The following is a 15440-nucleotide window of genomic DNA, read 5'->3' on the forward strand; positions in this document are numbered from 1 at the left end:
GAGGGGAGAAGGGAGAACCAATGATCTGAGTCCCAGATCATTACACACTCTCTCTCTCTCACTCTCACTCTCTCTCTCTCTCACTCTCTCTCTCACTCTCTCTCTCACTCTCTCTCTCACTCTCTCTCTCACTCTCTCTCTCACTCTCTCTCTCACTCTCTCTCTCACTCTCTCTCTCTCTCTCTCTCTCTCTCTCTCTCTCTCTCTCTCTCACTCTCTCACTCTCTCACTCTCTCCATGTTTGACTCCATGGGGAAGAACAAGTACAGTGTCTTAAGACAGTTGGAATATTGCTTCTCTTAGAAAACGGTATTCAGACCTCCATCATAAGCTTATGACTGAAGACATAGATATTGTCTGTCTCCAAGAAACCCTAACTCCCGCAGGTAGAACCCCGCAGAATCTGCCCAGTTATCAGTGTTATAATCCCAGATCAAAAAATACGTGTCTCATGTCTGTTAAGAAATCCCTGCCGCATGAGCCACTTCCCGCCCAACAACGAGGGGTTTCAATATCATGGTATCCGGGTACACGTTGGTAACTACACTACAATATCATGGTATCCGGGGACACGTTGGTAACTACACTACAATATCATGGTATCCGGGTACACGTTGGTAACTACACTACAATATCATGGTATCCGGGTACACGTTGGTAACTACACTACAATATCATGGTATCCGGGTACACGTTGGTAACTACACTACAATATCATGGTATCCGGGGACACGTTGGTAACTCTACACTTAATGTTTTGAATGCCTATGCACCTACTGGCCTCCTCCAGTATACTGACCTACCTAGTTTTGCACATACTGACTCTACGATCTTAATTGGGGATTTAAATGCTAAACACAAACAATTAGGGGATCAACTCACAAACACCAACGGGAGAAGATTGTTGGCACTTCACGATGCATATGATGTTCAAATTATCAGTAAGAATCAACCAACGCAAATATATGGAGGAGTCCTAGATAGGTGCATTGGCTTTAACCTGTCATACACAACTCATGAGACTGATATTATGGATGACTTAATGTCTGACCATTTAGCCATAACAGCTAACATACACGTGGCTAATGTTGACCTACCTGGCACTAAGCTGAGTAGACGCAGGCTAACAGTAAGGAAAGAGCAAGAAAAATTCTTTATAGATAGCATAGAACATTGGTATAACAATTATGAGCTTGAGAATGTATGACAGTTTTATGATGACCTCATAAATATAACCTATGAGGCCATCAAAAATAGTGAGTCACACTAAACAAAAAGACGTACCGGTAAACAGGTCAGACACAACCAGTACTATGATGATGCTAAACTGAATGAACTTAAATCAATTGCTAGACAAACAGGTAAAGCATATAAGAGCCTTAGAACTCCTCAAATGTTAACTGTTTCAGGCCGCGCTTGCAGCGGCAAGGGAGAGAATGACTGAACTGAGACAAAATGAATGTGAGGGTTTTGTTAGTGGACTTAACCTGCATACTTCCCTGGGCAAAGCCTGGAAAGGCGTAAACAAAATTATTGGTAAAAATAATAGATAAGTTTCACACCCAAACCAGCTACAGAAAGCCAATCAGTTAATTACAAAATGGGCTCAGGTTTCCAGCTTTGGAATGTTACCAGCTAGCACTAGGGAGAAATTGCAGGCGAGGTCCACAGACAGAAATGCTCTCATAAATTTCATGTTGAGCAAGCAACATGATGAATGTGATGTTCCATATACAGATTATGAATTGGATGCAGCCCTCTCCAGGGGTAGTAGCACTGCTCAGGGTGAGGATGGTATCACCTATGATATTCTAAGACTCCTACATCGTGTACCCGGTAACCCATTATTACCATTGTTTAATGCCAGCTATGTCACTGGGCAGTTGCCAGTATCATGGACCACCAGTCTTACGGTACCTGTACCAAAGCCTGGCCAACCTGATGCTTTCCGTCCCATCTCACTGACCAGTTGCACGTGCAAAACCTTTGAGAGAATGGTGCTTAATAGATTATTGTATAGAGTTAAAGAGCACATGTCACCTGATATCAATGGTTTCACACATGGTAAAAGTGTACACAACTGTATCACAACCCTTCTCACTGTTCATGGAGATTAAAGGCACAAGTACACAACATTTCTTGATTTATAAACTGCCTTTGATATTGCTAATAGGAAAGTGATTATGTATGAATTAGCGAGAATGGATATAGATGGACAATTACTACAATAGATAAAGAGCTATCTTACCAACCGGAAGTCCTCTACACTGTTCCAAGGCTACACAAGTGAAACTAAATTAATGCAACTAGGTACCCCACAAGGAGGAGTACTCAGTCCTACCTTGTTTAGGATTCTAATTAATGCTTTACTAAAATCAATCCCAACTAGTCCGGCAAACATCACTATCAGCTATGCAGATGACATCCTTGTACATACTAAAACCCACCGCGAAATGCAAACAATCTTAAATTGTGTACATACAGCTTGTGAGAGCCTTGATCTTGTAATCAACGCTGCTAAAGCTAAGGTATATAACAGACAGGTTGGCAACTGCAAAAGTGGACCACGAAAACTTTAGATCTTCAGTCTCCATAGTGTAGTGGTAAGACACTCGCCTGGCGTTCGCGAGCGCTTTGTCAGGGTTCGTATCCTGGCCGGGGAGGATTTATTGGGCGCAAATCTTTAACTGTAGCCTCTGTTAAACTCAACAGTAAAATGTGTACTTGGTTGTAACAACGATTCTTCGCGGCGGGGAACGTATTCCAGGGACCTGCCCGAAACGCTACGCGTACTAGTGGCTCTACAAGAATGTAACAACTCTTGTATATATCTCAAAAAAAAAAAAAAAAGATAATATACCAACAGACTATGTCTCTTCTTTGAAATACCTTGGTGTCTCTGTCCCTTGTATCTTAACTGCAGTCAATAAGTTACTTAAAAAATGTAGACTCAAGGCTCTCAGAACTGTAGTGTGGTACAGCCCTAAATACGGTGTTAATATTAGAATAGCAAAAATGATGTACTTAGCATATATAAGGTCTCTGATAAACTATCATGCACCAGCTTTAGTCCTGCAAAATGGCAAAAGTATTGATAGAATGGAAAAAATGCAAAATGAGGCACTCAGAATTATACTTAATTTAATAGCATTTGATTTGATAGCACTTATACTAATAATTATACACTCAGAAAGGCTGTCCTATAACTACCAAAGTTCTCAGTATGCGGAAAGAATTAAATATACTTAGCATTCGAGACAGAAAATTTGAAATTATTCTTATGATGGGACTAAAGCTGCTGCGTGATAACAAAAACAACATTGTGTCAGTTGAACTGTTAGAACACATACCAAATGGAACTAGCGAGTCTAAATGGATTCAAAGAACTGCCACTCATATTAAAATGATGGGACTGCACGATGTATATACAGATGAAAGAGTATAGCACTTCCTTCCACCCTGGCAGATAGTACCATTTGACATCCTGACCTCAGCATACCCCACCAAGAAACTAATCACAAACAACCCTCATGCTCAACTTGCTGCTAAACTAAGCACCATAGAACACATTCACAATATACAAGCTGAAAACAACATAACACAGACCATATACACTGACGGATCACTCAATACAGCTACAGGGAGGGCAGGAAGTGCTGTTATTGCTCATTAACCCGATGGCAGCACAATGCAAAGGAATATATGAATTAGTAACTGGGCATCCACAATTCAAGCTGAGTTGGTAGCAATACTGGTAGCACTCAAAATTATTGACAACACTGAAGTAGACAGCTTAATTATTTCTGACTCCCTTTCCTCACTACTAGCAATAAACAGTTTGCAATCAAGTAATAACGAGCTTGTCTCAGAAGCCAGGCATAGATATATAAGCATACTTAACAAGAGGGTAAATACAAAAATGTTGTGGATTCCTTCTCACATTGGCCTGCAGGAACATGACAAAGTTGACGCCCTTGCTAAGGCTGCAGTAAATAAAGACAGTATTGAACGGAATCTTGAGTTATTAAATAGGTCCCTTAAAAGTGTCATTAGACAAGAACTCCTGGATGAATTTGAAGAAAGTAGAACAGTGCAAACTGGAATCAGCAGGTCAAGTGTTCATCACAATGAAATGTGTGAAGTAAAACATGTGTATGGGGCAAGTAACAAAGTCAGTAGACTAACAGATGTTGTCACAGCTCGAATAAGACTTGGCTACAAGTATCTCTGGCAGTTCGGCTTGTATAGGGATCTAGATGAAGTAAAGTGTAAAGTGTGTGGACAAAGACAGGGACACACACTGGAACACTATATCTTGGATTGTAGTAAAATTGAGCCATTTAGAGATAAATCTAAGCTCTATGATATGGCAACCTATCCTATTAAAAAGGATAAATACCTGAAATCCTTGCGCTGTATCTATATTTCGCTCCCAGTAGATAAATGACATATGAGATTAAGAAACTCAGTGTTGTGAAGACTAATAGTAAACAGCAGCTCCCCTATGACTGTAATATCTCCATTGCTCAAACAATCATGTATTAGCGATAAGACCTACCATTAATGTATAATGACTTACTGTAAATATATAGCTCTTGAAACAGAACATTCTCTGTAACTAGCTGACATTATAACTATAAGGTGTGAAGGATAGATGAAATTGTTTATGTAATAATTTAAGATGAGGTCTGATAAAAACCTTTCGTGCCCTCTATAATGCTTTTTGCGCTACCGCTCACAGGACGAGTATGGGGTGCACAATAAACTAGCCGCCTCCAACAATCATCAAAGGGTAGGACATGCGCTGGGAAGTATTAAATAACATAAACATTCCACAACATAAATATCTGATAATATAAACATCAAATCATAAGCATTCTTCACTTGCAGGTTTCATAACTTGGGAAAAGATGAAAACAATGAACAGAAGAATTAAACGTTTAAACTTCATTTTTTTTGTGTATGACGTTTATATATCTTGTTCTTCTGCTCATTGTTTCCTACTTTCATCAAGTTATGAAACCTGCAAGTGAAGAATGTTTTGTGATTTAATGTTTATATTATTAAATGTTTATGCTATTTGATGTTTATATTATTAAATGTTTATGTTATTTAATGTTTATATTATTAAATGTTTATGTTATTTAATGCTTATATTATTACATGTTTATGTTATTTAATGTTTATATTATTAAATGTTTATGTTATTTTTAAATGACTATCTATTCTTCGTGTGCAAATCACTTGACTAAAATCTATTAACATCCCTTAAACGACAGTAATAATCACTTAACACATTTCATAAATTTTCGCCTCCCACTATAAAAAAAATCCTTAAAATATAATATTTATGGAGAACTTAAAATTATGGCAAGATAAGGTCTTATAAAATAGGAATGTTAAATAAGTAGCTGGCACCTGGAGCAGAGCCTCGGCACCCATGGGGTGCTTTTCCTACTGTTGAGCTGACCAGCTGTCTGTCAGTGGCTCCCCGGACCCCGAGGAGGGCGGATGTGTTGATGTGTGTGTGCTATTGTTTTGAGTTTGTTTACGAATTGAAATAATCTTGGCCTTATGGCATGATGTTGATCTGTCAGTGGGGGTGACTTTATCACTTGCAAGTAAGTGAATTATGTTTTTGGCCTGTTGGTGTTTAAGATGTATATATATTTTTTTTTGCTATGAATTTGATCTGAACATTGCTTGACCTTTGGTATATCCATATATGTCGCAGGGTTAGTATATTCCTTGGTCGTTTAATATATCTACCCAAGGTGATATTTTCTGGAAATTCCTGTTAATACGTCATTCATCAGATCGTCGTTTAATTTTTTATATATTTTTTTTACATATTTAAGGAAAATTTTCTGATTTCTCCTTAAAGTTGTGAATATATGATACATAATGTTAGGAGCAGAAAGCAAGTAGGACTAACGAGGTCCCCCCCCCCCCCCAAGAGTCCTTGACCAATGAATGACGTTCCCCCAGGAGGCAACCCTCAAAGGTTGACTAGCTCCAGGGTACATATTTACTACCAGGTGAGCAACAAGCATCGCATGTAAAGATTCGTTACCCAGCGCACCTCCTGCTCCTGGAATCAAACCGGGGACCATTCGCGTGTGAGGTGACTACAGACACTTACAACCACGCGACGTAATACGGTTTACAACCAACTCACAAGCCAAGTTTCCATATGTGTTTCGTGCGATCAAATTGTTTATCTTGTGGATAAATTGTTTCACTTGTTATCTTTAATAAACAAGATGGGCAGAATGATGCCCAGACCACACATCAGAAGATGAAGAAATGCCGACGTTTCGGTCCGTCTTGGACCATTATCACAATAGACTTGATAATGGTCCAACACGGACCGAAACGTCGTCGTCTCTCCATCTTCTGGTGTGTAGTCTGGTCTTCATGTGGGTAGGGGTAGGCCCCATTTGGTGGTAGGGGCCTCGTAGCCTGGTGGATAGCGCGCAGGACTAGTAATTCTGTGGCGCGGGTTCGATTCCCGCACGAGGCAGAAACAAATGGGCAGAGTTTCTTTCACCCTAAATGCCCCTGTTACCTAGCAGTAAATAGGTACCTGGGAGTTAGTCAGCTGTCATGGGCTGCTTCCTGGGGGTGGAGGCCTGGTCGAGGACCGGGCCGCGGGGACACTAAAGCCCCGAAATCATCTCAAGATAACCTCAAGATCATATCTTCAGCAATGTTATTGTGACTCAAGGTCTCTTCCATTTTTATTGTGGGGTTTGGTCAACATTTATCTATATATATATATATATATATATATATATATATATATATATATATATATATATATATTATATATTATATATTATATATATTATATATATATATATATATATATATATATATATATATATATATATATATATATATATATATATATATATCACGAGGATAATTATATCCTCGTGATAGTCTTGGGGACCATTCAGGCTTGTTTGCATATGTGTGTGTGTGTATTCACCTAGTTGTGTTTGCGGAGGTTGAGCTCTGGCTCTTTCGGCCCGTCTCTCAACTGTCAATCAATCAACTGCTACTAACTGATTTTTTTATTCCTCCCCCCCCCCCTCACACACACACTCAATAAGCAGCCCGTAACAGCTGTCTAACTTCCAGGTATCTATTTACTGCTAGGTAACAGAAGCATCAGGGTGAAAGAAACTCTGCCCATTTTGTTTCTGCCATCACCGGGGATCGAACCCGAACACTAGGATTAGAAGTCCAGAGCACTGTCCATAGCGTGTGTGTGTGTGTGTGTGTGTGTGTGTGTGTGTGTGTGTGTGTGTGTGTGTAAATCATGAAGATATTAGAGATTAACACGTAATGAACAATATTATATATTATATCATTGTTATATATATATATTATATATATATTATATATTATATATATTATATATATATTACGCTTTGCGTAATAGTGGCTTTAGGCATTGTATGTACTAGCTCTATCTATAAAGCCAACAAACTTTGTAAAATCTCTTTATGTATGTACCTTACCTAAATAAAAATTATTATTATTATTATTATATGAGTGTCAGACCACGAAGGAAGGATTAACACAGGCATTTCCTCAAGTACTTTCGTATCTAATAATACATCTTCAGAAGGATGGATTTACAGATCAGTTGGTTGGATATATAGGCAGGAAAGAAATGAGGTGGACTACAATGTCTTTAATGAAATTAAGAAATTAGTGAGATAAATGTGTACAAATGATTCTACTCAAATCGCTCTTTAACTGATCAATCAAAAATGGATCTGATTTATACAAACCACCACTAATGCTCAAATTACATGATTTTGTAATATGTATTGAAGCAGATTCAATTATGTTCCTATTGAAAGTAATTTTACAATTCTTTATTGGAGAAGCCATCTCCCAATCAATTTGGTGAGAATTTTCTGACAGATGAACAAACAAAGCATTAGACAATTGAGCGTGTCTTACAGAGTATTAATGTTGCGAAATTCTAAATTAAAAATCATTATATGTTTGCCCGATATGTACCTATTACAGTCTTTACAAAGTATTTTATAAATGACGGTATTTTGATCTGTAATCTGTAAATGATTTACAGAGGTGATCTGTAAATGTATCCTTCTGAAGATGTATTATTAAATACGAAAGTACGTAAGGAAATTCCTGTCTTAATCCTGCCTTCGTGGTCTGACATTGATATATATATATATATATATATATATATATATATATATATATATATATATATATATAATATATATATATATAATGTCGTACCTAGTAGCCAGAACTCACTTCTCAGCCTACTATGCACGGCCCGATTTGCCTAATAAGCCAAGTTTTCATGAATTATTGGTTTTTCGACTACCTAACCTACCTAACCTAACCTAACTTTTTCGGCTACCTAACCTAACCTAACCTATAAAGATAGGTTAGGTTAGGTAGGGTTGGTTAGGTTTGGTCATATATCTATGTTAATTTTAACTCCAATAAAAAAAATGACCTCATACATAATGAAATGGGTAGCTCTATTATATCATAAGAAAAAAATTAGAGAAAATATAATAATTCAGGAAAACTTGGCTTATTATTCAAATTGGGCCTTGCATAGTAGGCTGAGAAGTGCGTTCTGGCTACTAGGTACGACATATATATATATATATATATGTCGTTGTTATATATATTATAACAATGTCTCATATTCCTTAAATCTATTATTTGTAAAATATGTTTTAATTAAATATAAAAGTATTGTAAGCAATATAATATGCTCATTAGGTAAAGAATAATTGTTTTCAGAGATTCGAACTTTTAAGTGTTTAGATTTGGGAATCTTACCTACTTGTGCTGAGGGAGAGAGGGTGTGGTATACAGGAAGGTAAAGGAGTGTAGGTAGAGATGGGTAGAAAATGCGGAGGGAGGGTGGGATGTAGAAAAGGAGGGAGAGGAGTAGAGAGAGAGAGAGAGCGAGAAATAGGGTGAATTAAGAGACAAAGAGTGACAGGAGGAGAGAGAAAGAAAAAACAAAGGAGTGGGATTGAGAGAGAAACCGAGGAGGAAGAGATAGAGAGGTAGAGAGAGAGTGAGAGCAAGAGAGAGAGAGAGCAAGAGAGAGGGAGAGCAAGAGAGGGGGAAAGAAAGAGAGAGGGAGAGAAAGAGAGGGGGAAAGAAAGAGAGAGGGAGAGAAAGAAAGAGGGAGAGGGAGAGCAAGAGAGGGGGAAAGAAAGAGGGAAAGAAAGAGAGAGGGAGAGCAAGAGAGAGGGAAAGCAAGAGAGAGAGGGAGAGAAAGAGAGAGGGAGATAAAAAGAGAGGGAGAGCAAGAGAGAGGGAGAGAAAGAGAGAGGGATAGAAAGTGGAAAAGAAAAAAAAGAGGGGAAAAAGAGAAGAAGAGAAAGCAAGAGGGAAAGAGAGAGAGAGAGAGAGAGAGAGAGAGAGAGAGAGAGAGAGAGAGAGAGAGAGAGAGAGAGAGAGAGAGAGAGAGAGAGAGAGAGAGAGAGAGGAAAGAAGGAGAGTTGGGGCGAAAGATAAGGAGGAAGATATCTATGATATAAGAGGGACCTGTATGTACCTGTATGTTTGTCTGTCCAAAGCTGGAAGCCAAACGCTCGGGGCTAGCCTCGCCAAAATGTCAGGGAGGAATGGTATGATGCACGGGACGGGCATAGGCTGGTCGAAGTAGGCCTACGTTAAATGCCTTAATTAAGAAACATCGCATGTAACCCAACAGCCACGAGTGAGTATCATTAAGTCTGAAATTAATCCAAGATGAAACTGGGAATGCAATATCCGTAGAGTGTGCAGTTTCCACATGGAGGTTCTAGATTCAAATTAAATTAAATTTTTAAATTTTGCCCCGAGGGGCGAGTTTATTGGGCAGCGCCACTCTTCTTGTGAGTGGACATACCGCCATAGCACTTGTACAACACTCCTCAATAGGAAGAAAACCCGCTGGGTTGTTCATCCTGTCACTTGTACCCCGACACAGCTGGGACTTGCTTAACTGTCTCAAGTGAACAGCTCCACAAACAAGAAGATTAACATCTGTTAACCCTTAAAATCTTACGTTATCTTGCGGGTGCAAAATGGGAGAATCTTTTAAGAACAGTATTAATATTTGACAAGTAGTGTTTTGCTAACTCAAACAATGTGGGGTTTATTATTCTAAACATAATTCTGATTTTTCTCAGGTGTTTACATTCACGTAGATAGTGGTCAAGGCGGTGTCCGTCACTCTCACCACAGATTCTGCAACTTCGCTGATCAACTGTTGTTTCCATTCCATATCTCCATGGATATTTGTATCCCAGACGGATTCTCACTATTACTGATTCTCTCCCTCGTCCTCCTCCTCTTCGGTCATAATGATTGGGATTGCCAGCTGCAACCATGTTGTACCATCGTATAGATTCACTGGTTTGTGCTTCTATCCACCTTTCCTCAGTTACCTTGTCACGGTGATGTTGCCTGACAATACCTCTAATTTGTAGTAGAGTCTTGGGTATGAAGTATTCAATATGGTCTCCTTCAGCGCCTTCAGCAGCCAGCACATCTGCTCGTTCATTCCCACATATTCCAACATGGGAGGGGATCCACAGAAACTTGATGATTCTTCCCTGATTGGTAAGTACTCTCACAGCTCTCTTAATTTCAGCGACTATTGCAAGATTTTCTGCCTATTTTTTACTTAGGCTTTGCAGTGGTGCTTTTGAATCGGTGCAAATCACTGCACCATTAGTGTTCCATTCAAGAAACCTTATCGCCATAACAATTGCAGTTAGCTCTGCTTGCGTTGAAGAGGCATAGTTCTCCATATGCGCTTTTTCTTCATTTCTGCATTGGAAAGTATTTTCCTTGATTACAGTGTATGCTGCACCAGCCCTGACATTGACAGGATTAGATGACCCGTCAGTGTAGATTTGATCTAGTTCATCTCCGGCTTCTTTGCCATTTCATTGATGATAATCTTGCATGAGTCATCCTCCCAGGGAGGTAACCTCTCTACAGGCAGGAACTCACAAGCTTGCTCAAGCAGGTGAAGGTCTTCGAGGTAGCAGACTGATCTGTGATGCCATTTTTTGCTTCTCCTGTTTCCCCCTGAAATTAGCATAGAGCTCAGTTTTTTCTTAGCAATATCATTGTAATGGGGATCTCTGGCTCTCCTAATTGAAAGCTTAGCATTCAGCTCCTTAATTCTGCTTTTAACACTGGAGAGGGACAACTCCTCTCATAGATTAGACGTTTTGGCAGTTCTTGGAACTCTAAGAATGATTGTCATGGCTTCATTTTGAATGCTTTCAAGCCTTTTCATATCGCTTTGGGAATAGGTGCACAGAACTGGTGAGGCATAGTCTATGACGGAGCGCTCATAGGCTGTGTTCATCATTTTAAGCACGGCAATAGAGGCTCCATGTCCATTCCAGGTCATAGCTTTCACTGAGTCGACTTTTGCATGTTCCTATGAGTTGATTGAGCTCCTCTTACTTCCCCTTGTTAGAGCCGACAGTGACGCCAAGGTACTGATAGTGGTCAACCCATTCAAGTATTATACCATTAATTTGCAGTTCTTCATTTGCTCTCCGCTTGTGATGGGAGTATACCTGTGTCTTGTTTGTGGAGAGAGTGAAACCGAGCTCAATACATTTTCTTCTGAGGAGTTCAATGGACTGTTCAATTTTTCCCAAGGTGGGAGCTTGTATTAGGACATCATCTGCATATCCCACTTGTGTTCCTTCCGGAAAATCAATATTTGCAATGGCGTTCATAAGTACATTGAATAGTGTAGGGCTTAAGACTCCACCTTGGGGGGTCCCGAGTTCCATATTCATTGTTCTGGAGACTGCTCCATTGAAGCAGACCTTGGCTTTCCTCCCTGTGAAGTGGTCTTTAATCCATTTCATGAGTCTCCCCTTGACACCCATGCATGCAAGCTCGTCCAGGATCGCAATCTTCTGTGCTTTGACGAAGGCTCCTTTGATGTCAACAAATACAGGGTACTTAGCTGTGTCATTAGCCAGGTAATTAATCATACAATTTGCTGTGCTCCGTCCTTTAACAAACCCATTGATACCCTCCCCTAACCTGTCTATTTTGTGCAACAGTCGGTTTAGGATGATCCTTTCCAGCATCTTGCAAGTGCATGACACGAGACTGATAGGTCTGTAATTACCATGGTCATTGGGCTTCGGTATGGGAACAATTATTGCGTGTTTCCATTGTGTGGGCAACACTCCACTTAGGAATGACTTGTTAAACAGGTGGAGTAGTGGATTCCCAGACACTTCACACAGTGCATTGAGTATGTCGTAGGTGACGCCATCTTTACCAGGTGCTGTACTTTTACCCTTTTTCATAGCGCCCTTTACTTCCTGGGCTGTGATTGGTTCCCAATATTCGTCATCACTAGACAGTGCTCTTGTTATCCTAATTCTTCTATCATCATGTCGCAGGAGCTGTTCCCTGCTGATTTCTGCAGGGAGGGAGGAGGAGGATGCTGCATCACTCCACTTGTAAATTAGTTCCTCGGCCTTACCCTGGGGGTCTTTGTGAGCCACAGGCTGGGTTCTGCCCCCCTTAGCTATCTGAATTTTTGCCCACACTTGTCTTGCAGATGTTTCCTCTGAGGGTTACTTCACCCAGACGTACGGCGCGGAACTCTGAGACAGCTCTCAATTTGGTGATTAAGGTCATCAACAAATGTATCAATGTCTTCTGGGATTTGGTATTCCGTGAACCAGTCGCTGATTCTGTTTATTAAGTGCGGCCTCATATCTGGTCCGAGTGAAAACCTTTTTCTTTTATTTGTCTCTTTCCTTCTCTTGCTCATGTCGACAGTGGTAATCAGTGCCCAATGGTTACTACATAAACTGTGCACAATGTGTGTACTGGCATTCGTGTCCTGTGCATTCAGCTGGAGAGCATAGTCTAATCTTCCTCCTCTGAGGTGAGTTGGCTGTTCATCACCCAGGACTCAAAGGTTTTCACTTCCCCTGACATAGAGTGACAGTTTCCGTCCATTGACATTGGGCTGATGACAGTTGGCACCAAAGTGTGGGTGTCTGGCATTAAGGTCACCAACCAGCAGGGTAGGTTCTTCATTAACAAATTCAGGCAGTGTGTCAAGGTCAAGTTTACTCTGTGGCACATATAGATTGATTATATGTAAGGCATTATTATTTAAGTAAAGGGTTACCCCCATTAATTCATACTCATTCCCCATGTGCAGGTTATCAATAATCTGTGCAAGAATGTTGTTATTTACAAAAGTGATGGGACCCCGTTTTCTTTCCCCAGCGGGCAGGGAGAACTTGCGATAACCGCTGTATTCGGTTGAAGTCATCACCTACCAGCGAACTCCTGGTTCAACCAAGACGCCGAGCGGACGTCTGAATACCTCGTCCGCCTGGGAGCCGCCGGATCACGTCCTGTTTTCGCGTTTTGGCTTTGCTACTGCCGTTTGGCATCCCTCTTCAACGGTCCGAGTGTACAACGCCTAGCGCACATATCGCCTTGGGTCACGGGATTGTTGATAGATTTTTTTTTTTGTGTGTTCTGGCTGGTTCTCCCGGCGGTGTGACGGTGTTCGGGGACCGGCTTGGCCGAGAGGTGCCAGGGGTTGGCAGGTCTTGGTGAGCTCCTGGTTTGCCCTCAGTAGTGGTGGGCGGCCGGCTTCTGCTCTGCCTGGGGACACTGGATGACTTTTTGCGTTTTAGTTGGGGGCCGAGTTTTGGTTTTGCTACCTGTGTTCTCTGTGTGGAACGGTGCCGGTGCTTGTCACCCTGAGGGACTCCTGGGACTCCCCAATCATCTGCCTGACTGTGCGTTTATTTGCCATATGGCATATTAGTTTCTAGTGATTGGCGTCACTCGTTTCGCGTTTTGGCTTGGCGTTTCACCTTTCCTGGCTTCGCGATTCTCCCTTAACGGGTACGCCGGGGCGCATCCGATCCCACGATCATCGTCGCCCCTAAATCAACAACAACACCTACCAGCATCCCCTATAGCACTATGACGTCAGTTTGGTGTTCAGGAGCGTATTGTATGATGTCATTAAGTCTACCGCGAACGCTATTGCAGTTCCATTGTAGGATAGTGAGACTTTCTTCACCGTGGTTATCCATCGGGGAGGTGTTGGTCATCAGATGTACTGTGTGCGGTGTTGTTGCTGGTGAGAGTGTGTGCACTGGTGGTGTTGTATGTGGTGTTGCACCACCGTCATGTGCTGGTGGTACTGTTTGTATGGGTGCCAATGGTCAATGGTGTTGTGTACACTCGTTGTGTTCACTGGTGGTGGTGTTGTGTTCACTGGTGTTGATGTGTTCACTAGAGGTGTTGCGTTCACTGGTATTGATGTGTTCATTGGTGTTGAAGTGTTCACTAGAGGTGTTGCGTTCACTGGTGTTGATGTGTCCACTGGGGCAGCCATAGCGCTGAGTCTGCTGTTATGTGCCGTGGCTCGTGTTGCATCCTCATGCACCAAGTTGCAACCTGCTGAACTCGCCTGAGACAAGTTCAGGCCCTGCAGAATTTGAAGTATGTCCTCCTATGTCTTCTGGATTGTACATAGGGCATTCTCAAGTTTATTTTGCTTGCTCATTAGGTCTTGCATGAGTGGGTGATTTTTTATCATGTGGGTAATCATTGCTTCTATATCGGGCGGCATTGTTTCATCTGAACCCAGTGAGGCTGGTGAGGGAGGAGGGGGAGTGGTAGGTTGGGAGGAAGGGAGGGTCGCCTGAGAGGCGGAAGAGCTGGTTGACTGGGAGGCGTTAGGCGGGTATGGGTGATGAGGCAGGAATGGGGTTGTTGGGTGGGGTAGGGCTGGGGTTAGCAAGGGAGATAGGGATGGGGTTAATGAGTTGGGTAGAGGTACGTGGGTTTGTGCGAGGAATAGGGTCTGGTTGGGCCTGTGCGGGATGGTAGTGGGTCACTCCACCACTACCCCAGGCTGTTGTCTGCCTACTGGAGGCTGGACCCTGGCTTGCTGTGGTACTATTCACGAAGCCATTCCCGCCCCTAGTCACTGGTCCACCTGCTGTCTGCGTCGGCGTCTCTCTCAAGCCCTGCCAGTCAGGCCTCTTGCTGCAATACCTGTTCCAGGCATGATGGGACTGCTTGCAGTTGACACATCTAGGTATTACCCCGCCACTCCCACTCGGTGCAAGCTTGGCCAGACACTGCTTGGTGTCGTGAGAGCCACTGCAACACCCACACGTAATTGGGTGATCACATTGCCACGTTCTGTGATCCCACCGTTGACAGTTGCCACATAAGGACGGGCTGCCAATATACCTCTCCACTTTGCACGCCCTCATGCCTGGTATTTGAATGACTGGGGGCAGGTCTCCCTTCCACATAGCAATTGCTTGATTTTTGAGCAGTCCCCCTGGTCCAGTGTTGCGCGCGACCCAAACAATCTGTTCATGGTCCTT

The 15440-nt window shown here is 41.8% G+C and overlaps 1 protein-coding gene across 1 annotated transcript in view; it reads left to right on the plus strand.

Moving 5' to 3' along the window:
• Positions 1-5482: 5482 nt before the first annotated feature.
• Positions 5483-15440, plus strand: part of LOC123746623 (uncharacterized) — a 39288-nt gene continuing 29330 nt past the window's right edge. The window contains exon 1 of the mRNA XM_045728287.2: positions 5483-5621. The gene's annotated coding sequence lies outside the window, so the exon portion shown is untranslated. The remainder of the gene's footprint in view (positions 5622-15440) is intronic.

This window comes from Procambarus clarkii, chromosome 90 (assembly GCF_040958095.1).
Source record: "Procambarus clarkii isolate CNS0578487 chromosome 90, FALCON_Pclarkii_2.0, whole genome shotgun sequence".
In the NCBI taxonomy this organism is placed as follows: domain Eukaryota; kingdom Metazoa; phylum Arthropoda; class Malacostraca; order Decapoda; family Cambaridae; genus Procambarus; species Procambarus clarkii.